At 40.6% G+C, this 24,718-nt stretch overlaps 2 long non-coding RNA genes across 3 annotated transcripts in view; one reads left to right on the top strand and one right to left on the bottom strand.

Moving 5' to 3' along the window:
• The window catches only part of LOC140641949 (uncharacterized), a 78,431-nt gene extending 77,561 nt beyond the window's left edge, over positions 1-870 (bottom strand). Inside the window, exon 1 of the long non-coding RNA XR_012038543.1 lies at positions 294-870. This is a non-coding gene — a long non-coding RNA (uncharacterized lncRNA). The remainder of the gene's footprint in view (positions 1-293) is intronic.
• Positions 314-24,718, top strand: LOC140641950 (uncharacterized). 2 transcript variants are annotated; one of them, XR_012038545.1, is made up of 4 exons: positions 314-466; positions 18,871-18,980; positions 21,758-21,822; positions 22,531-24,718. It is a non-coding gene; the product is annotated as an uncharacterized lncRNA (long non-coding RNA). The 2 variants fall into 2 exon arrangements; XR_012038544.1 differs by lacking the exon at positions 314-466 and adding an exon at positions 12,467-13,046 and having other exon boundaries at positions 22,531-24,717.

The raw sequence follows: 24,718 nt of genomic DNA, 5'->3' as shown, positions 1-24,718 counted from the left end.
AGGAGGGCAAACACTTTGTGGGGCACCTGGGGGGCTTAGTTGGTTAAGTGTCTGACTCTTGATTTCGGCTCAGGTCATGGCTTCAGGGTTGTGAGATCAAACCCCTTTGTGGGACTCTATGCTGAGCATGAAGCCTGCTTAAAATTCTCTCTCTCCCTTTCCCTCTGCACTTTCCCCCTGGATCCTTGCTCTCTCTCTCTCTCTCTCAAAAAAAAAAAAAAAAAAAAAAAAGAGTAGAAACACTTTAAAGAGGTTAAATACCTATGATGTCACAAGGGAGTGGCTATACTTACCTGACAATCCCTGCCATCTCAGAAGGGCACTCCAGGACAAAGACTGCTCATTAGAGGAGCCCCCACATATCACCCTTGCTGTGTCAAAGGCCAGGAGGTGCCCTGAGAATAGCATGACTTTGACTCAGGAGCCCCAGTAGCCATTTATAAAGCTGACAGCTGGAGATTTTCAGGTACACGCACCCCATGCAGCTGGACCTTGAATCCTTTCTTGCAGGGGATGTGGGTGTGCATCTCACATGGCACAGGTACATTCTGGGAGATTTTTACAGCGTGATCTTCTAGACCACTGGTTTCTGTTTGACTCGATCTGTTCTACATTGTCTGTCTCTTGTGCTGTTCCCATTGTGACTCCCATTATGTAAGCATTTCCATCTCACTACTGAGATCCCCTGTGCTCTCTGCTTTATAACCTCTTGGTTGTGCTTCATAGAAGCTCCGCCTTCCTTTTTCACTGAGAATGTGAATCATGCTTATGACAAGTTTCTTTTCTGATCTTATCAGCCCTGTTTGTCTCTTTTTGTTGTTTCTCCTTTGTGGTGCCAGGGCTCACATACCTTGTGGTGCCAGGGCTCACATACCTTGTAATGATGGCTGACCAGCTTATTTCCAGTTGAGTTTACCTTCAAGGCTACCAGCTTCTATCTTCTAAGACTGGAAGCTTCCGGTGAGTCTTTGCTATTTCAATTAAGATTGAACAATGGGTGGGATGGGGCAGGAGAAGGAGTTCCTTGCCCCCAACCTCTCCCCAAATTACTGGCTGCTCAGGTGCTGCCTGTTTCCCACCTAGAAATGCCCCCCCACCCCCACCCCCAATTGTAACTGCTTGTTCAGAAGGCCTAGAATGAGGTCGGTTCACAGAGCCTGGTCACCCCTCAATCCTTACCAATTTCCTCCTTCCCACGTGTGCTTGACCTTCACATTCAGGGGTGTGAGACACCCACAGTGCTACCCCCTGTGCCTGCTGGTGCTAACCATGTTGCCAGCCAGTCTGGAGCTTCTGCTTCTTTTTGGTCAACTCCCACCCCCTCTCAGCCTGTCTTATATTTCTCTCAGTGTCTAGTTAGAATAGGTCTCTGCACTTGCTCAATTATAAAGCTTTTTTTTTTTTTTTTTTTTTTTTGCCATTTCATGTGTTAGATGAGATCACGGAGATAGTGGTGTGAACTCCGAATACCATGTTGACTAGAAGTCCCACCTTAATGATATTTCAATTCCCGCCCCCACCGGCCCAGTGGAGACATGGAGCTGCTTTCATTGAAGCGAAAGACAGAGGTCTGAAGCCTTTTTTTCTGCAGCACACTTTGCATCTCTCCTAAGGCTCCATGAAACACAGTGTTTAAAATCCTTGTATTGGATGATCTTCAGGGTTACTTTACTCGTGCATTTTATGTTTCTCAGGGTCCAGGAGTCACTGTGTTTTCTGTAAGGATACTGCAGATGCAAAGGACAGGGTGAATAGAATTATCTCTCTTTACTTTTTTCTGTTTCACAAACATAGACTGTTATAGATTAGGGAAATCCCATAGGCTATTTGCCAGGTCCAATAATAAAGACAGGACCCTCACTTCCATTTAATACTTTGAGCCTCTTCTACACATCTGTCAGAGAACAACTCCATTTTTCCCCATTCAATCAATCTTTCTTCTTTCTCATTATTGATTATCTCCATGATGGTAATTACCGATAGATTGAGGGAAATGCAGACAGAAGCAAATTGTGAGTATCAACTGTATGTTTAGTCCAGATCAGGGAAATAGCTCTAGAAATGGTTGGCCACTTGTGAGAACTTGGTAACTTTTTTTCTCATTTTGATAAAAATTACTAAGTTAAGTCTTGTTTGGCTTTTTTGGTTTGTTTGATGGGGTTTGTGTGTGTGTGTGTTGTTGTTGTTTTGTGTTTGGTCAGTTTTTCACACACTTTAGTTTTGAAACTTGAGTTTAAGGAAAGGACTCTGAAACATACCAGGTGAGTGGCTCTGGTGAAATGTCTCTGATTGAATAGAAATGTCTGTATGGTGTTTGAGGGAGGAAAAAAAAAAGTGAGAGTCATGAAATTTCTTGGAAAGGAAAGTATAGGTGCCATTAACATTCCCCACACAACATGGAGTTACATGAAGACAAGTCTCTTCCAGATGTTCAGTGAAATTTATAGCATATGCAGGCAGACAGAAATTTGGACAAATTAATATTCTATAACGGAGCTGGTTATCTGATTTTGCGCACTATGAGCACCTACACTTTGGCACTGATAATTAAGTAGAGTTCACTCCAATAAAATGTCAGTCTATAAAACATTTCCAAATGTGCATTCCACAGTACAGTAGTCTTGGGACGTGTGCTGTGAAAAAGACCCTGTAGTCACATCTAGGAAATACCGATCTTTGAGAAATCTCTCCTGCATGTTTTCAAATGAATCAGTTTACTTATATTAATCTGGCATTTCTCAAAACTGTTTACCATAGCACCCTCTCTGGTAAAGTTACTTGATACCTGTTGATGTGCACAGGTGGCATATCCTCATAGTTAAGAGCATGGATCATAGAAAGAAGGACCTGATTTTCAATCCTTATCTTTCCACTTACACATTATCCTCTTTGACTTCACTTTCCTCATCCGTAAAAGCAAAAAAGTGACAGTTGCCTTAAGAACTGGTATGTTGACAGGGACTAACACATCTGAAGACTCTATACCAAGGATATGCAAGAGGCTCAGAAAATAGGAGCTGAATCAGTAAGTAGCAATTATCATGATGAGATTATTAATAACAATAGAAACTCAAAGAAAGACCTGGAAGACTATAGAGTTGTAAACACCTGGATAGTTTACTCTTCATTTGGTTCCTGAGGTAGATGGAGAAAAGAAACCCAGAAAAAGGGTTGCTATGAAGGGGGAAAAAAAAAGAGAGAAAGAGAGAGAGAGAGAGAGATACATTCCTTGAAGTCCTTTTTCTTTATTGCTTCTTCTGTGCAGCCCTCTCTGCACCAGCAGCCCTTCCAGCAATGACCTACAATGCTATTTCCTTTTTGCCCTTTACTATTATATTTGCCCCAACAAGGAAATTTTTTTGTTTTTTGTTTTGTTTTTTTTTTACAATCCCTACATTCTTCTTGCCCCAGTATTTCTTTCTCAGTGATGAACTCTTCACATCCTTAAATACAACCATTGTACTGCGTAGCTGAGGAGGTCTCAGAGGAGCTTGGGGAGAGATGCATTTTTGCCATAAGTTGATTCTCAGGTCAAATTTGAACTGAAGTTTCCAGCAATTGTGCTTTAAACAGAACCGCTAACAGTGGTAGGTTTAAATTGTCCTCTTAGTTTCTGTTGTTTACTCCTGGATTAGGTAAAAATAAAACAAAGCAACAAACATTCAAATTCTTTGTCAACTGGTCTTATAACTCCTGCTCAGAATTTCAACATTAAGCCTGATTAAACATTAATCATGATTCAGAATTCAAAGTATGTGGTATAATATGATGATTGAATACGTGAGCTTTGGAGTTGGGATCTGCTTACTTTTGGAAAATTCACTAGTCTTGATAGGTTTCACTTTCTTTATCTGTATATTGGAAAAAAATACCTAATTATGAGGGTGATTGCTGAGATTAAACGGAACAATGCAGAATATTTGAGTAAAGAGACTTAGATTTAATGAAAGTATAAAATGTGACAGCGTTTAGCATGAGTTAGATTGCTATTCTAGAATGCGAGATTTTGTTGACCATTAAGTATGTCCATACAGATTTTAAAGCATCTTGTGTCCATTAAAGAGGTTGCAGATGAGGCCATCTACAAGGAAATGTTATGTTTCAAAGTCAGAAATGTGAGACCCAAAGAGTGTCTGCTCTGATCTAAAAGAGACCTTACCTTTTCAGAATCTATTGATAGGCATGCATTAGTTTCAGAGGAAGAAAGTCATAAAAATGTCCTTCACAAAGTGTATAAAGGCTGTACTGCTAATTGGCTGGCTTAGGGCAGTTTTTTTTTTTTTTTAAGATTTTATTTATTCATTCATGAGAGACACAGAGAGAGAGAGGCAGAGACACAAGCAGAGGGAGAAGCAGGCTCCACGCAGGGAGCCCGATGTGGGACTCGATTCCAGGACTCCAGGATCACGCCCCGGGCCGAAGGCAGGCGCTAAACCACTGAGCCACCCTGGGATCCTGCTTAGGGCAGTTTTATAAGAAAATGCACAGGAAGTAGTGTTTTCTCAGATCTAGGTCTTCTTGGCCCAGGTTATTTTCAAGCATGTGGGAGAACCCGAGATAGCGTAACTTGGCTCGGTACATAGTCTACAGGTAAAAATCAAGGTCCTGTTCAATTCTTTCTCTGGCTGTGTTTAAACTGCTGTTCTACAGTGTGATGAGTATTTGATATCAAATGAGCATATTAATATTTATTTTATCATTGTATTTTAATCACTGCTTATGTTTTTAGCATTCTCTTTATAGGTTCCTAGTTTTTAAAATACACTTATGTTATAGTTTATATCCTATGGCTCTATTAATTGAAATGGTAGTAGATCTTCTGCTGTGTCAGCCGTTTCTTGCATATGTTGCCTCTTGCTCATGCTGGATCATTTCCTCTTGCATTTTCTGATTTGGGGTTTTAGGCTCCTGTGCAGCCTGAGGTGAGGACATATCTCTCGAGAGAAGAACCATGTTGGAATTTTCCAGGTGCCTGAAGGTGGACCACAGACCTGTGATCATTAATAAGTTAATAGTAAAACCCATGACTTCACAAACTGTAAAGATAGGTTTATATTCAAACCCTACACTTAAAAGTGAAACAGGGTTCTGATTTTAATTTCATAGATTCTTAGAGGATTTTTTTCCACTGAGAGACTAGCAACAGATGGACATGTTTTCTTGAATTTAGACCATGCTAAAGGATGGTTTTATATACCTTCTTCTTTCCATGAGGGAGTCCCACTTTAATCTCAGGACCAATTGGATCTTAGAATCCAATTCTCATTTTTACCACTGGTGAGCCCAAGGTCATGCCTCCTGTTTCTGAAGATGTGTTAACTCTCTAGTCCCTAGGTTTAGGGGCCACCCTCACTCCCAGTTATAGTGTTAGCTCATGCATATCTATTCATTTTTATTCATGGCAGTGCGAGATTTCCCTCTGTTGTGGCAAGCTAGGCTATGCTTTTAGAAGAAAGTTTGCATCATTTTGTTAAGAATGCTTAAGCTTTTATAGCAGGAGGATTTGGGGTTTCTGTCATCAATCATGTTGCTGCAACCAAGTCAAGCAGGGTTGTTTCAACCTGGGGTCATTTGGTGATTCTGAGGAGTTAGCAGCACTGAGGGAAAATCCAGTGTGTTGGCTCTTAGCTTTCAGCAGGAAGGCTTTGCTTTTTTCTATTTTATACATGGGACTTCTGAATAAGAATTGATTGCACGTAAAGGCTCAATATTTTAAAATAAAGTTTGAAAATCCTGCCTTAAAGTTTATAATAGGAAACATCGAGGTGTGGCATGAACATGAATCTCATTATGAAATGGTGCGAGCATCTAACAAATTCCAAACTGCTATAGTCATTCTACAAACTACCATCCATTCTCTTTATGTTCCTGGAACAGGAATCACCTCGCAACCTGAGATACAGTTGAGGCACTCACACTTCCCCAGGGAGTAAACTGCTCCAGGAATACAGTGAGCAAGGCCAGAGGCCCATTAACTCTGTGAACTAGGAAAAGTTCCTTCATTAATGCTGGCAGCAGTGGGGACCTTATGTCTGGAAAGAGTCAATAATGCATTAGGTTACTTAAGCTGTGGAAAGACTTCATTGACTACATTCTTTTAAAGGCTGTCTTCAAGGGATGAAAACCATGGAGGCAAGAACTCCTCCAGTCCCCAAGAGGCTCCCGATAGGTGGGAATGTTGGTTATGGAGCCCCGTCCTAGATAAAGTATAGCAAAGGGAACAGAACAAACAGGGGGTTTGAGAAGTTTGGTAAAATAAGAAAAAAAAAAAAGTAAAAGTGTAGAGACGAGATGGCTACAGAAGAGAGAACAAAAGGATGTGCTAACATGGACAAAATCATCAGGTGTTGAGTGTGAGATGCTGTAAAGACTTGCTGGAACCAGTGGAACCACCTGCACCAACTAATTTACAAGTATAAATACTTCCTATGTCTCCAAGTCTGATTAGTACCACCTTGTGAACCTCTAGAGAGACTCTCTCCCACTCTCTTTGGTTGCACTGTATTGGCCCTCACTCTTGGCCCTCTTCACACCAAGGCAAGCTCTGAATGACGTTGAAGTCCTAGACATGCTATTGCTTCCATCACTGACACTTTCCCGTTGGACTTCTTCACCTTAAATGTTTCTTCCTCGGGGATATCATCCATGCTCTTCAACACACACCTCCATGCAAAGCTAAGATAGTTTCCCCTTTGACATACTTTTTTTTCACCCTAGGTAGCTTTTCTTGAACACACTTATCACACAATTATGGTAATATAATTGTTCTTGTTATCTTAAAAAATATGTATTTCTTGCCTTCCTAGAATGAATATTCTGCGAAGGCAGGGATATCTGTTTTCAGTATCTAGAATAGTTCCTGGCACTCAACAGATATTTCTTGGGGAAATGCACGAAATGATGAAAAAGTGGAAACCACATTTTTAAACATGAAATACAATTAGTCTTATAATAAAGTACTTCATGGAGTCAACTGTTGATTCCCCAATAGACTACCAGAAAAATCTATTGATCAAGGGAAACTAAGCTTATTAGATTTTTGTGCAGGAAAGGACACAGAGACTTAGTAGTGTCTTAAAATAGAAATATATAAAGTTTGGGGGCCTGGGATGGATGAATTTAGGGTAGGTCTTGCAAGACAGAAACTCGTTGGAATTGTTAGAGATTGTAACATAACACTTTTGGATTGCTGTGTGCAGTGAGGAGAGGGTCTTGAAGTAATTCCTGATGAGTAGGGTATCAATCTTGAAAAATAAGCTGTTTATTCAGTTCACTGTCTTATCTACTGGGTGCAGATATTTCCTAAAGCAAGCAGTTAAGTTATTTTTGTTTATTATAAATTATTTTATTCTCAGCATTGTTTAGCAAAGAAACAGGTAAGTATACATCATCCTAAAGTTGTTTAGCCTGGGGAGAGGAAAGTATGCCTATTTCCAATATTGTCAAGCACAGAGACTGAGAATTATTGTGGCTTGAGTGCTGAATCCCTTCTTTTGGTCATACTTTGGTCTGAGCTTGAGAATTATGGTCTGACCATAATTGTCTAGAGATCTGATTGATTGATTGATTGAAATTTCCAGTACTGTTCAACCATTGTATGATCATATAGAGCTTCAGACATGAAAAAGCATCAGATTCTCTTACTCCTTTTTACTAGAAGATGGTCAGATCATTTGATGGGACAGTTGCTTCAAAACAACTGCTAAGAGGATTTATAACCACCTTGTGCAGTCCGCTTTTCAGCGTGGAGCCAGAGGTCTCAAACCAAGAGCACACAGAACCACATCTGGGAGTATTAGGTAACATAACTAATTTCATCTCTTTCTTTGTGCTTATAATCCATGAAGGACATTCACTCTTTTCAACCCCACTTCCAAAAACAAAACTACAAAAACTCCCAAGAATCTGTATTTATGTGGCTTAATTATCCATATCTAAATTAAATCCTTCGAGCCTTGAGGATTGCCTCTGAAGGTAAATATTTCGGGTGGGGAGAGAAGTTAGAAGGACAGGAAGTTTGTCTTTTGATAACCTTGTATATGCTGGCATGACAATGTCATAGGTTCTGACAATAAAAACGAGGTATAGAGAAAGGAAGTAATTTGCTAAAAATGGGATAAACAATAAATATTGAATACTGGATATAAATCAGAGTCCCTCCAATTCCAGAGACCATGTACATCCTACCATTCCATATCCTCTCCCTTTGAAGGATAAAATGGAATGCAATGGAGTTAACCCCATACATTTTTTCTATTAATATAATCGTATCACTGTCACCCGATATTTATCTTTTGAAGGATAAACGGGGGCTTGAGTTTTTTCCTGGAGACAATGGGAGGCCATAAGAGGGGTTAGGAAAGGACTCAGGATCAGTTTTTGCTCCTATTATTGTCATGAGTGGGATGCTAGCAAACACAGCTGGAGTCACAGAGATCCCTGTTTATAAACCATTGAGGGTTAAAAATAAACGTCTCCTTAGAGATAAGGGTATCTGCATAGATCCACTGTCAGATGGGAAGGGCTGTTGTTTTCTAACTTTAAGAAGGATGCATAATTTAGGCCAAGATAATCACCAGTGATGCATACAGCAGAGATTAATTTGAAAATTTAATATCAAAAGATTGGAGGACTTGCTTATGAAGCCACAGCTTCTAAATTATATTGAGGCATTGGTTGGTAACAAGTGCTCAGGAGCCTCAATGTGCAGAAGAATATTAAAAGATACCACATGTCCTCTAATTAAAATCACAGCAAAATGGAGTAATGATTGCAGATATGATATTAGCAAAGGGTAGGGGGAGGACCGCAGAGCAGGGCCAGGAAGCCAACGGGGCTGGAAACCATGACCTCCGCGGGGAGAGGCCTTTCTCCAAATTGCAGTGAAGTCCCTGGAAATTAGCAAAAGCCAGAGAGAAAGCTAATGTTCATTGCTGGCATTATAGGAAATGAAAATGTTGCTCTATCACACATGATTTGGACAAAGGTTTGGTCTGTTTGTTCAGAGCAAAGTGGCAACTGGGAGCAATTAAAAACCAAGCCTGAGTTTGCAAGTGACTCACACCCAACAGTAACAGTCAGATGTTCCCAAACACTTGATGCTTTAGGAATTTCTGGTTGGTCGATTGTATTGTCTTTGTTGGCCTGCCTGTTTTCTTCGTGGTTTTTTCTTCGGTCAGGAGGACAAACCTGGCAAATGGACAATTTCCATTTGTTCCTAACAGGACAGAATCAGGTCTATTCACGAGGCCCGGTAGAACTTGGACATACGAATCTTTCCAGGAAGTTGGCATGAGAAAGTGTGTCATGAAGAGCACGTCCAACATTTTGGAGGCATGGGTTTCTAGGGCAGTGGTATGTATTTGCGATGATGTCAGACTGTGAGCTTTTCTGATGGTTTCTCTCCGAGGTGGTGACAGCTGGATGGAATTAACATGACCCATATAATAGCAAATGAGACAGGATGAAGGCAGATGCGGATAATCGTTCTCTCTTTATCAGCCCATCCCTATTTCACCCTCCAAGCCAGATCCTACTCCTCCGCAGGTTGTATTTCTCAGCTTCTAACCAAAGAATGGAATGAAACTAGACCAAGGTCACCTCGTAAGGGGGGGTAGTGCCACATGTTGCACAGTCGCTGCAATCTCCCATTTGACGTTCACAGCGGACATCACTAGTCTATCACAGCACCCTTTCCCGGTGACTCCGGAAGCACACACAGAAGCCTCAATAGAGGGTTCCAAAGCTCACTGCTAATCAGATGACAGATGACATGGAAGGCGCTAGATAAATGCTAGGGAAATTCTGGAAATTTAGAAGATTCCTGAATATTTCTCATCATCAGGGAAGAAAGGTCAACCATCAGAAGTCCAGGGCTTCTATTTCCTCTCCTGCCTACTACCCTTGCGATCTTGAACAGCAGTGCCTCTTTGATACTCAGTCGCTTCATTTGTAAAATGGAAGTAATGTGCAGTACTTTTGCAAATGATGGAATGACAAAATTCAATAGTTGAATATTTTGTGAGTCATACGATGATATGAAAGCGAAGTCTATTATTGGTATTAAAATCCAATAATCGCTAAGTCTCAATTGTTTGACTCCCAGCTGCCGCAGAGTTCCTGGCAGACACATCTTCGGCCACGCTTCTGTTACCTTGCTTTCTACTGCATGCTCTACGTCAGTTGTCCCCAAACTTGAATGGTCATCAGAATCACCTACGAGGGGGCTCCTTCAAACACAGAGTGCTGGACCCTGCCCCAGAGTTCCTGACCCAGTAGGACTGAGGGGTGGGTGGGGGAGGCAAGAATTTACAGTTTTAACAAGTTCCCCGAGTGGTTTTGCTGTTGCAGGTCCCAGGACGATGGTTTGGAAACTTCTGCCTCTAAGACAATATAGAACTAAATTCCGTATCAGAGTGTTTAGCTCGTTTACCGCATCGTCCAGGTGTCCTCTGCATGAGTCCAGCCTAAGAGAGCTTCCATTTCCCAGAGCTGCTACCACAATGCTCTACTTTGCTGTGAGGCTTAGCATCTTTATGGGTTTTTTAGGAAGCACCTTTTTGTTGGAGATGCTTCGTATTCCTGGAGAGACTAGGAAGTGCCCCGAGGCTTCAGATTTATGAACATTTATGAACATTTATATCTTTCTCTGATGCTAGTGACACTGGTCTGAGCACCTACCTGCTTTATTGCCCCCAAAGGACATCCCTCAAAACATCTCGTGGGTGCTTCTGCAGATGCCCTAGGTTGCTGCTTACGGGATGCTAAGGAACATCTCCCAGGCATCCTTTTCTCCTAGCCACCACCTGCAACCACCTTGCTGCTGTGTTCCAGAGACAGTAGCTTTCCACGGGACACAGCTACCCTTTGCGGGTGACCCTACTGCTACCATCACTCTGCCCGCAGGGGAGGAGACATGTGCCCAAATCCCCAGCTCCTTTGCCTTGAAAGCCCCGTAATGAGGCCCGGCCTTTCATTAATTTTCTATAGTAAGTAGAGAGAAGGCTATCATGTAATTGGAGGGCTGCAGAGATTAATACATATAGAAAGAAGTAACTGCAGAGATTAATTTGCAATTACAGCTCAGACCTGGACCCACACTACAGTCCTGATGTTCTGACTTGCCCCCAGGGAGTTTCCTCATGGCCAGCCCTGCCACTGGAGGTAATCCAGTTTTCTTTGCAGCTTGAGCTCTGAGATCCAGAGAAAGACAGACCAGCACCTCCCCCCACTGCCACCGTTACAGTCTCTGACTCACCTGCTGGGTCTCCACCTCCTCCCAGGACTCTCTGAGAGTAGAAACAGTTTGTTCAGGGAAAACCTTGCCACTCCCTGAAAGGAATGGTCTGGTTCCAGGGGCCCAGTGATAATAATCATAGAGTAACCGGATATTAGTGTATTCCTACGTATCTAGTTAAGTAGTCTTGAAATATCAATGGCTCCACTCCTTTTTCAGTTTCTATTTTTTTAAAAAATATTTTACTTATTTATTCATGAGAGACACAGAGAGAGAGAGAGGCAGAAACACAGGCAGAGGGAGAAGCAGGCTCCATGCAGGGAGCCCAACGTGGGACTCGATGCTGGGACTCCAGGATCACACCCTGGGCTGAAGGCAGGTGCTCAACCCCCAGGCACCCCCTTTTTCAGTTTCTATTTACTAATTTGACTTCTCAGTATCTTTCTAAAGGCCACTGTGTCCTGGAAAACACATTCAAACTGCTCCAACAGACCCTAGACTCCTCAGCCTCTCCTCTGCTCGTAATGACATTTCTCTTCACATATAGTGAACCCCCACTGCATCCTGGTACTTTTGCAGCAGATGAAAGTCCTTGAGTCATTTGTCCACACAATAGGCCAACCTTCTATCAATTCTCTCCCCTCCTGAATAATTCTGTGCTTTGCATCTGCCCGTGTTTTTACCCAGGCACCTGCAGGTGCTTGCTTTGAAGCCCCTGCCTTGAGCGAAGATCACCAGTTTGAGACAAAGCAGTTTGTCCCCATTGGTTATTTGTTAAGATGAGCCCGTCCATCTGTCCCCATGCCATGGACCCTGGGTGGTAAAAAGTAATAAAAGAAAACCACTCTTTGACAGCCCTCCCGGCATAATGCCGGCATGAGCAGAGGTTATTATCTTGTAATGTCACTGCTATTTCCAACGGCCCCCGATGGATCTGATGACTGGCGAGACAAAAGGGGAGACACTGTTAACACAGCCCCTGTGCTTTGGAAGGAGCAGCATTGTGCTGGGCTTTCACAGTGGCTTTTACTGCCTATCGATTGGTGTTTTGACTGCAAGTCAACGCCCCTTCTCCCATTGAAGTTGTCACTGCTGTATTTATTTAATAAATCCCGTCTTGGGCCATGACCACTGCAGGGCTGACGTGGCTTCTGTGCTTCTTGGTGGACTGGGGAGAAAAATAGGCTAAAAGTGTGAAGATGTTCACCAGTCCCCGGTCTGTCACTAAATTGCTATATGACCTTGGATGAATCCCTTCTCCCCTCTAAGCCTCAAATCCTTCCTTTATATCCCAGGTCTGACCAAGAGGGGTTGATGATTCTGTGATTCTTATTTCAAGGCTTCCAACTCCCGTGGGTTGCAGCATGAACTGCTTGAGAAAGCCCCCAAAATAGCAGCAAAGTAATTGCAATGTATATTCTAATAGCAGTAGCTGTAGTAACAGAGCCGCCCCCTCCCCGGGTTTCCTCTTTAGGGGTGATATGCCAGCATGAGAAACAAAATTACTGTGTCTGTTCAGCAAATTCCTCCTGACAAAATCTTTAAGCGTTGACAAGAGTAATATACTGAAAATTAGTTTAGAAGTGTTTCAAGTTTCAAAAATCAATCAAAATCAAATTAGGTTCTGAAGACGCTGTCTGTTGAGTTTTAGGAAAAAATAAAGATTCGCTTCAGCAACTCGGGAAAGTGGCTTTGACCCCAAAGGAGGTGACTCTCACACAGAAAGAGACTGTCCTTCCTTACATCTACCTGTTGGGCCCTCTCCAAGGACTTGGCTGGGTGTCCCTGTGTTCTCTCATCTCGGGCATTTGTAAGTAACTTACCAGCTGACCTACATTTTAATCCCATTTCCTTCCTTTCCATCTCCTAAACCCCCAAGCCCCGTCCTAAGCTAAGAGTGTAAATAAATAAGTAAGTAAGTATATGTGTAAGTAAAAGAATTAATCTTACCTCTCAGAATGGTAAAAAAAAAAAAAAAAAAAAAAAAAAAAAAGTCTGGTGGTGGGGAGAAAAAGGGAATTAATACCTGCAAACTCCCCTAATTTGGTCTGATGGTCGAGGGCAAAAGAGCAGATGGTAGAAAAAGAGCCATAATCAGGACGCAGGAATGCATGCCTCTGTGGGGGCACATACTAAGCAGGAGTTCCAGGCCGGCTTCATTTCTTCTCCAGATCCCTAGCTCATAAAGTAGGGTCTTCCCCAGCCTGGAAGGACAATAGTGATGACGTTGACATCTCTGCTCGAGCCAGGCTGGCAACTACCATCACCACAAAGAGGCCCCTTGTCTTTTCTGTCCCTGTCATCCCTGAAGCTGCCATCACTGATGTGCCCCTTAGAGGCACTGGTGCCTGGGCCGACCGTGTTATTAGCCAGCGTTTCCAAGCCTTTCATCCTCTGTGTGCAGCTGAAACTATGGCCTCCTTCTATTCTCTGCAGGCAGGGCCTCCAAACATCTCTGCTTGGACCTAGAATCCCTTTGTTCACAAAATATGTTGTTAAAACATTACATTCAATTTCTGGCAAAGCCCCTCTAATCATCAAGGCTTAGACCCTGACAGGGGCTGACAGGGTGTGTGTGTGTGTGTGTGTGTGTGTGTGTGTGTGTGTTTGTACTGAGGGACTCTACGCGATGATGTGCTTTGCTATTAATTCATAACTTATCTTGAAGTTTATCTTTGGAAGTCTCAGCATGGATTATCTCCCCAAATCCCCAATATTAATGGGTGAGGATGCTTATCAATAAGTACCACATAGGAATCTGGAAAACTCAATGTATATAGACAAAACTAAAAGTTATAATTAAATCCATACATGAGGAAAACTACTGTTAAAATGCTGTTATGTTTCTCTGCAGATGTTTTCTTTCTTTTTTTTTCTTTTTTAGAAAGAGAGAGCGTGTGCAAGGTGGGGGGCGGGTAGAGGGAGAGAGAATCTCAACCAGGTTCCATGCTCAGCGTGAAGCTCGACACAGGGTTTGACCTGGGGCTGGATCTCAGGAGCCTGAGATCATGACCTCAGCTGAAATCAAGAGTGGGATGCTAAAAAAAAAAAAAAAAAAAAAAAAAAGAGTGGGATGCTTATATGACTGACCCCCGCCTCCCCAGACACCTTCTCTATGGTTGTTTTCTATGCATAGAATCCAAACATATTTTCCTTATTAAAATTCCTGTTTGTATAATCTGCTTTATAACCTCCCCCCTTTTTTTTTACACTTAAGTCATACAATGGGAGGATTTTTCTTCTATATGTTTGTGGTTTTCTTGTAAGGCATGATTTTTAATGGCTTCGCAGTAGTACTCTCTTGTATTGATATACTCCCATGTTTAATTTTCTATTCTTTGACAAATGAGATTTTTCTTTCTTTCTTTCTCTTTCTTTCTTTCTTTCTTTCTTTCTTTCTTTCTTTCTTTCTTTCTTTCTCTCTCTCTCTTTTTCTTTTTTTCTTTCTTTCTTTCTTTCTTTTTGAGAGTGCATGTGCCTGAGTGGGGGAGATGGAAAGACAGAGAGAAAGGGAGAGAGAGAATCCTAAGCAGGCTCCACAGCCAGCCTGGAGCCAGATGCTGGGCTCAAGCTCATGACCTGAAATCATGAACTGAGCCAAAATCAAGAGTCAGACGCTTAACCACCTAAGCCATCCAGGAGCCTGACACTTGAGTTTTTTTTAAGTGTCTTTATAAATTATAAATAATTATGCCATAACAACCTTACATATTTGGCACATATTTTAAGAAATATTTGGAGAGGGGCGTCTAAGTGGCTGTTAGTTAAGCATCTGCCTTTGGCTCAGGTCATGATCTCAAGGTCCTGGCATCAAGCCCCACGTCGGGCTCCCTGCCCATGAGGGAATCTGCTTCTCCTTTTCATTCTCTTCTGTGTTCTCTCTCTCAAATAAAATCTTTAAAAATAAATAGAAGAAGAAGTATTAGGATATTTATGTGTACATATCCACACATATATCTATGCCATATCCTTTTATCATCTATCTAAATATCTACCTATCATCTACTTATCTATTATCTATCTATTTTGATGCCATCAGGTGATCACCAATTTCATAGTACTCTCCCTTTTCTCACTTTTGGGTACTTCATGAAAGCAATGAAGAAAGGGAATGCTACATTCAATTCTAATAGATTTTCATAAATAACTTTACTAAATTATGTAAGTTTTTTTTTTTATTTATTTATGATAGTCACAGAGAGAGAGAGAGAGGCAGAGACACAGGCAGAGGGAGAAGCAGGCTCCATGCACCGGGAGCCCGACGTGGGATTCGATCCCGGGTCTCCAGGATCGCGCCCTGGGCCAAAGGCAGGCGCCAAACCGCTGCGCCACCCAGGGATCCCTAAATTATGTAAGTTATATGAATAGGGTAAGGCTACAATTTTCCTAAATTAAAAACCAGGAATCGTTCCGATTGTTCCATTTCTCTCTTTTCTGACATCCAAGGAATCATTAAGCCTTCTCCATATTTCCTTCATAATGTGTTCCCTAAGCCTTCTTTCTTCTCTAATCCATCTGGCACTGTTGTAGTTCAGGCATCAGGCTTGCTCTCCTGAGTTATCTAAATTGCTCCTTGCAAGGGCTCATTGCCTACAGTCTCTCTTTTTAATCTAACATTTCCCATGGGTTTCCATGGAACACTGGTCCCCATGGGATACATGATGAAAGAAATTCCATGACAAATAAAATGATAAAAACTCACCTGTTTTCTCTATTCTCCTTCTTGGGGGTACACCAAGCATATCAATGATTAGTTGTTCTGGGAAGTCATATAATTAAATAATCAAAAGGAAAATAATAAAAAAAAATCTTAATTAGCTTGGTGGAAACAAAAAATTACTAACCTTAATTCATTTATTTTCTTTCAACAAACATTTGTTGTATAACTACAATGCATGATAGTCTTGAGGGTGTGGATGTGGGTGTCTACATGAGAGCACCTTTTAATCACCAGTTGAACTTGTGCCTTAATATATTTTGAAGAGTACTTCTATGTTGGATTCTTCACACAGCTGGTGAAGTAATTTTCTAAACACTAATTATAACTACACTTCTAAACTTTAAAGAGAAGTTAAGAAAGGAGTTAAACTTTTTTTTTTAAAAGAGAGTCATGCTCTTAAAAACTCTTAAAAAGAGAGTTCTCCTGGATAGTATAAATTACATATCCCTACCCTGGCTTCTGAGACCCTTCATAGTTTGTCTTAATCACAGTTTTTCAGTCTCCAGTTGCTCTCCTGAATCACTAGAAAATCTAAGCATATCAGAGTTCTCTCTCTTACCTGAAAGTGCCATAGATTTTCATCTTTTCACATCTAGATTTATGCTCTTTCTTCTGTTGATGTTCTCCTAGTGGTGACATTTGATTTACCTCCAATAGCAAATATCAGAATCTTGCAAACTCTTTCCCACTTTCTCCAGTGGTCACTTCTTTCTTGTCCTTCAAATTCCAACTAAAATGGTCTATGAAGCATTTCCTAATGTCTTGGGAAAAACTACTCATTCTTCCTTAATAGCCTCCAAGACTGGCAGGCTGGTAACCATCATCTTCTTTTTTTTATGATGAGAAAACAGGTCTGCAGAGAAATTTGCTGGAATGATGGATTCAGTAGGGAGAACAGCACATTTACCTGTTTGCATAGTTGTGGGTTCTCTGCATCCTCTGTGGTCTTTGCTGACCATCTAATTATATGCCAAGGAGATCAGAGATCAGAGAATGGAGGGCGGAGGAAGTGAGCGTCTAGGCACTTTCTGGAATCCTGAGGAGGATGAACACTTAGCTCAGACGCAGGAGGCTTTAGCTAAATCCTGAGCTTGTTTATGACCATCAGAATTATGCCTGGCATGCTCAGTTCAGATTTTCAGGGATTTAGGTTTTAACTGGCAAAGGAAGTTGTTTAAACCCAGAAAATGGGAAGGAAAAAACAGAGAGAAAGCCAGCTAATCAAAAGCTATTAAGCTCATAAAAAAAAGTGTTGGCTTGAGTTTGAGTTTGAGGGGAAATGTTAGTTTCAGCTCACTATTTAGTAACTATTGGCCTTTTGGGTCTCCAAATTAGCTGTTGACTAACTCCTTTAAGCCAAGAATTAACATTTCCAAGCTATGAGCATCCTGGGGTGTGTTTGATAAATACTGTTTTTAATAGCTTACATTTTATTGACATGTAATATGTTGAATGATTTTGCATCTCCTTGTTTGCTAGGATACTTGTCATTATATCCCTTTTTGGAGAGTGGAAAAATGAAATACAGACATGCAAGTAGTTCTCCAGAGTTGACATAAGCAAGAAAGGCAATATTAGGACTTGAACCCATATATTCGAAAGTCTAGTGATACAAAGAAGGCTCTGTTAGCAGAGTCTGGCACTGGAGATCATGACTCAGCAGCTATTTCTCAGTTTTTAGAACTTCTCAGGTATTGAGGGAGCAGAGGCATCTCTGTGACAGAGGCAGAGAAAGGGTAGTCAAGGGAATGCAGTTCCTACTGGCAGGCTGGATGGAAACTTTGCAGACATGACCTTCTGGGCAGAGGGAAGGGGCCAGAGTCTGTCCCCCTTGGCCTGCTGTCTCCTCTCTTATGACTCTTGAATCTTGCATTCTCTTATCAGGAATAATGGTATTATGTTTGTTATCTGCACAATGGTCTAATCTTTCACAGCCACTGGTGCTAAGATAAATTGGGTTGGAACACATTAGAAAGGGTAAGACTTGAGTAGTTATTAGCTATGTGTAGCTAGATTTTTGAAAAAATGGTGATATGCATTCTCCATTTTAACTGCAAAGACTGTTATATGTGTTCATTATCTAATTAACTGATTTTACAAACATTTACTAAAATTTTACTCTGTGTCAGACCCTGTGCAAAGCTCTGAGGTATATGAAAAAGACAGAGTTCTCTGCATTGAAGGAACACAGAGTCTAGCAGACATAGTAGTAAGGTAGTTCTTCTCCAAGGGATCCTGGAACTCTTTAATAGGTAACAAAAATGATGGGTTTTCCTATCTTCTAGAAACACACACACACACACACACACACACACACACACACACACACACACAATGTTGGGAGGGGAATATCAGCACCTGTTCAGACCCTCTAATGACCAAGCACAGTCCTCCAAGAAGTCCAAAAACCTTAAGCTAAAGTATTGTGGAACTAAGAGCATCATTGGAATAAATAAATGTTTGCTGCACTCCTAGCATATTCAAGGCAGCAGAAATAAAGGGGAATGTTCCACTGACTATCAGCAACTCATATCACTACTACCTTCTTCTATGTCTCCTTTACATTGTGGAGGAGAAGCCAAATGGCACGTCCTAGAACGCTGATGCCCAGTTTGGTTGTAGCTTAACGTTTAACAATGGGAGATACTAGATTTGGGAAGTAGAAAAAAAGAAACCATTATCGTCTAGGGCAGTTGCAGCCAGATATGTGGAGATGTCACAAGATTTACAGAGGCTTGCCAGAAAGCTCTTAAAATCCACATACTCTCACCACAGCAGATTCAGACAGATGTCAGGAACTTTCCAAAGGTTTTTGGGAATTACAGTAGTGTCATGGATAATGTTTGAGAAGCCCCCACTTCTGTGTTTCAGGATGAGTTCTTTTGTAACAATTTCCTAACCTTTCTTCCTTTAGCTTCCAGGGGTTGAGTTACCCCTTAATTTCTATATTCAGCCATTTTTAAGTAGAAGAAGACATAGAATGGCTCGTTTCTTGACTGAACACTGACAGACATGAGGATGAAGGTATGGTCTCTTTTCTATTCTCCAGGGTGGATCCTTTTTTCTATACAGACACCTGGCGACCCTTTCTGGCTTTGCAGGGTGGTCTGTCCCTGCTGTACGTATGCATTTCTGCCATTATATCACAAAAACAGCCATAGGAAGTATGTAAACTAATGAGAGTGCCTGTTTTCTGATAAAGCTTTATTCACAAAACCAGGTGGAAGGCAAGATTGGATCCATGGGCTATGATTTCCCAACCCTTTTAGAGGACTGACCTATTAGCATTTCTCAGTGCATGACTTATGGTCTTCTTTGATCTATGCAAAGCCCTTTACTTGATTTCTTTTTAATATACATAGTCCTCATATAATCTATTCTCTTCTGTTTCCCTCTCTACTCAGATGGATGGATGGATGGATGGATGGATAGAAAATAGATATATAAACATATATAAAAGCATTTTAATATAATCAATTTATATTTTCCTTTATGCATATTTCTGCAAATGTGTATCGCTTTGCTGCACATATTTTAACTTTGTATGCATTTCAATTTTATGTCATGTTCCATTTCTTTCTTCATTTTTAATGGTTTTTATAATTCTACACATAAGTTGTTTGTGTTTTTTTTTTTTTATTTCAGTTAACATACAGTGCTATTAGTTTCAAATATACAATATAGTGATCCAACAATTCCATACATCACCCGGTGCTCTTCACGACAAGTGTACTGTTTAATACCTATTACCTATTTAATCCATCTCCCACACCCACCTCCCCTCTGGTAACCATCATTTTGTTCTCTATAGTTAAGAGTCGGCCCCTTGATTTGTTTCTCTCTCTTTTTCTTTTTTCCCCCTTTGCTCATCTGTTTCTTAAATTCCACATATGAGCGAAATCACATGGTATTTTTCTTTCTCTGACTTATTTCACTGAGCATTATACTCTCTAGCTCCATCCATGCCATTGCAAAAGTCAAGATTTCATTCTCTTTTATGGCTGGATAATATTTCATTGTTACATATATACTACATCATCCCTAACCACTCATCAATTCATGGACATTTGGGCTGACTCCCATATCTTTGTTATCATAAATAGTGCTACTATAAACTTAAGGGTACATATATCTCCACTATTTCAAAGGAATTAGTATTTTTGTATCCTTTGGGTAAATAACCAGTAGTATCATTGCTGGATCTTAGGGTAGTTCTATTTTTAACTTTTTGAGGAACCTCTGTACTATATTCAATAGCGGCTACACCAGTTTGCATTTCCACCAAAAGTACAAGAGACTTCCCTTTTCTCTGCATCCTTGCCAACACCTGTTGCTTCTTGTGCTGTTGATTTTAGCCATTCTGACAGATATGAGGTGATATCACATTGGGTTTTGATTTGCATTTCCCTGATGATGAGTGATGATGAGCTTTTCATGTGTCTGTTGACAATCTGTCTTTTTTTTTTTTTTTTAGAGAGAAATGTCTGTTCATGTCTTCTGCCCATTTTCAAATTAGATTATTTTTGGGTGTTGAGTTTTTAAGTTCTTTATAGATCTTGGATACTAACCCTTTATCAGATATGTCATTTGCAAATATCTTCTCCTACTTGGTAGGTTGCCTTCTAGTTTTGTTGATTGTTTCCTTTGCTGTGCAGAAGCTTTTTATTTTGGTGTAGTCCCAATAGTTTAGTTTTGCTTTTGTTTCCCCTACCTCAGGAGACATACCTAGAAAAATGTTCCTATGACCAGTGTCAGAGACGTTACTTCCTATGTCCTCTTCTAGGATTTTTATATTTTCAGGTCTCATGCTCAGGTCTTTAATCCACTTTGAATTTATTTTCATGTATAGTATTAGAAAGTGGTCCAGTTTCATTTTTTTGCGTGTTTTCTCAGCACCATTTGCTGAAGAAACATTCTTTTTTTCCCATTGGATATGTTTTCCTGCTTTGTCAAAAATTAATTGACACTGAATTGTAGGTTTACTTCTGGGTTTTCTCTTCTGTTCCATTGATCTATGTATCTATTTTTGTGCCAGTACCATACTGTTTTAATTACTACAGCTTTGTAGTATGACTTTAAATCTGGAATAGTGATGCCTCCACCTTTGCTTCTCTTTTTTCAAGATTGCTTTGGCTATTCTGGGTCTTTGGTGGTTCCATACAAATTTTAGGTTTGCTTGTAGTTCTATGAAAAGTGCTGCTGATATTTTGATAGGGTTTGCATTGTATATGTAGACTGCATTGGGAAGTATAGAAATTTTAACAATATTGGCTCTTTCAATGCATGAGCATGGGATGTCTTTTCATTTCTTTGTGTCATTTTTCATTTCTTTCATCAGTGTTTTATAGTTTTCAGAGTACAGGTCTTTCACTGGTTCTGTTAGGTTTATTCCTAGGTATCTTACTATTTTTGGTGCTTTCATAGTCTTTAATAGTCTTTCTTATTATAATCTGTCCATCTATTTCACTATTTTTAGCTTATGAATAATATTCTATGGTGGGAGTGGAAGATGTTAGTAATGTCCACCAGCATCAGGTTCTTATTCCCTGGATCATCAAATGATTATGCTGCCTTGAAGAGTTTGTCTAGATAGTTACTCACTGCCCTCTGCAGAAATTAAAAAGTAAATTTCTGTTAGTACTTGGTTATTACCATGCCATTACCTAGCTTATACTAATATATTGCTCCTAAATACTAAATAAGTTCCTATGATATACATCCAAAACATGACACTGGTCTAATATACTGTCAGTGGATCACTGAATTGTTTAAGTAACCTAACATAATGATTAAAATCACAGGTCCTAGAACCCAAGTGCCTGAGTTCAAAATCTGGTGCTATAACTTACTGAATATGTAATTTGAGGTAAGTTTTTTTTTTTTAACCCTTTTTGCCTTTGATTCTTCATCTATACTATGGCGACATTGCTAATACATACTTTACCCAACTATCATTAAGATTACATTAAGATTAAGATAGTGATTTAAAAATTAAAGTACATTTTAGCATTGAAAGAGTATTCCATATGTGTTTTTAAATTAAAATTAAACCATTTGCCACTAAAATTTTCAAATACAGGATTTAGCATCTAGAGCCTGTCCATCATAAATGCTCTGTGCTTAAAGGGGTTAGGCAAGGCAGCCAGTGTTGCCCTCAATTTGCAGAAAAGGACATCAAGGCTAAGATAGGTGAAATCAGGTCTCTAAGGTCATGGTGCTTATCACAACAGAGCTCGATTCAAACCTGTGTCCTCTGGCTCAAAGAGAGTAATTCCTTGGCTTCTTCTGTCCATAGCAATAGGGGAATCTGTGTTTGGAAAAAGCCATCCAGCAGAACATGTTATCATGGGTTTTAACACAGGAGCTACAAAAGGAAGACATGCTGAATTCTAACTAGGCAGTGGGGAAAGGGGAGTGGGGGAGGAGAATGAAAGACAGGCATGTGGGAGGGCAGTAGCTACCAGTAAAGTGAGAAGAGACCATTGCATTTCCCCAAGGATAGAGGAAAGGAAGGTTAAAGGCATATTGATCTTGAGTGAGAAAACATTCTCCTGACTTTTCATGCTGCTTTTAGATCATCTGGCATCAAAAAAGGGTCGGTTACTGAGCTCAGCTTTGGAGATGGCGCGAGAGATACAACAGAGGAACGACCATATGCTAACATGGAGGGCACAAGAGTGGTTTTTGATGATATGAGCTGAGCTGCAAAGTAGAAGCGATGTGGAAACTGATAAAACATGCATTCAGTGATGGGCAGGCAGCAGCCAAGCACACGCATCCTCTCAAAAAAATAATCCATTTCCTGACCTGAAAGGGGGCCGACTATCTTTTCAAAAGAACTTGCAAAACTACCCAGGTCAAACCCAGGGGGGCAACGGAGCATGTTACAGTTGCCAAAGTGCTTCCCCAACAATTACCTTGTAGGATTCTCAAAGCTACCCCATAAGAATAGGCTGGGTGCCATTTACGATTTTCGTTTCACAGATGACAAAACTGACAATGAGAAAAGGCAAGAACATGGGGCCAGAGAAGTGGTGGAAGACGTAGGAGCAGACTGTGGCTTCCCCATAATTGCCTGATTATCCTCGCACCAAAGCACAGCATGTTTGGCCAAATGACTTTTACAAAATGGAATTGATGGCATCCCTATATGAATATATATGAACCTACCTATCAATAGCATGTAATTATATATTCATAGATCTTCATTTCCCATTCATGTTTGTATTCTATCATCTATGACCAGTTCCTACACCTTTTAACATTTTTATAATTATCTGATTCAATGTATCTATAATTGATCTATCTGTTGTACTTCCTGATTGGTCATCTGGACACAGATACACTGACTGATGTGACATATATAAGATTGATTACACCATGAGGGAAAGCACACGGACATTGAAAGTATAAACACATGCTTATAAACCTTGCATCCGTGGATTTCATTGTTTTACTAATTTATTTAATCTCTCTGAACTTCAGTTTTGCACCTTGCCAAGTAGAGCTAAAAATGCTGTGAGAGCTAGAATAAGACTGTGATTATGAGCTGCACAGTGTCTGGCTCAATGCTAGTTCCTGCTTGCTTGCTTTCTCCAGGACACTGTATTCCCTTCTGGTCATCTAGCTTCTCTACTGATTCCACATGGTGTTCATTCACCTTCCCTCTGAACCTCAATGTCATGCATCACATGAGTCGACTATGTAAGCATTGGACACATGCTTCCAGAGATTATCCATTTTGGATCAGATGACGTGGTTCATCAATCTGGCTGTAAGATTCTTTAGATAGAGCTTCTCCTTTATCATCTAAGAAAGCCAGAAGTAATTCTGAGTCTACTCTTCTGAATCATCTGAAGGACTTTGCATACAGCATTGCTCATAATTGGTGCCATGTAAATATTTGATAAAGCAGATAGAGAAAAAGTTCCCACGTAGTGCTTTGAGAGTCGGAGAGTGGAAGCACAAAGGAGCTGATCCTACATGTACAGAAAAACTGGGATAGCAGATTCCTCCACAGTTTTAACAAGAAATTCACCGATTCATTCCTTAAACCTGTGTTTATTGAGCAACGAACGCATGTTACCTGTGACACCTGCTAAGAGTAGACAAAGGCATCAGACACATGTATGCGATCTGGAAAAGTAAAGAAATCATTCAATTCTAATGTAATCAGCACTATGATATGGTGAGCATGGTGACGCATGGTGAGCTTTGGGAGCAGAGAGACGGTAGACATTTGATCCTTGTCTCTGTCAATTGTCCAGTGTTTCTTTGTCCCTTCCTCTGGTAATAGCACCCGCTTACTTTGAAGAGCTGAATGTTGACTACTCTATGCAGTTCATGGCATTCATGTGGCCAGGTCTGGCTAACTACAAACCCCTCTCCTTGGCCATGGTTATTGACCCCGATATGGTCATGTGATCATGGATCATGTGGTCCAATTAGAGTTGTACCCTGGAAATTGATTAGCAGAAACTGATACAAGATCTCTCTTTCCTATATATGACTACTGACAGTATAAGCCAGGAGACAGATGCGATTTGCCACCTTCCCTCTACCCATTGCCTGGAAAAACTCTTTAAGGTATAAGAAAAAAGAAGTCAAACCATAGGGTGATACAAGTAATAAGGATAAAGGAAAAAACAGATTCTGGATAACTTTTAAGTACCTAGTCCTCCCTGGGGCCATCTGTACCTTTGGCTTTTCCAATTACATGAGACAATAAACTCATTTTTGCTCAAACTTTGAACTCTTTATAC

The sequence above is a fragment of the Canis lupus genome, chromosome 10, assembly GCF_048164855.1.
Source record: "Canis lupus baileyi chromosome 10, mCanLup2.hap1, whole genome shotgun sequence".
NCBI lineage: Eukaryota > Metazoa > Chordata > Mammalia > Carnivora > Canidae > Canis > Canis lupus.
The sequence above is the reverse complement of the archived record's forward strand: the minus strand, read 5'-3'. Positions and strand labels throughout refer to the sequence as shown.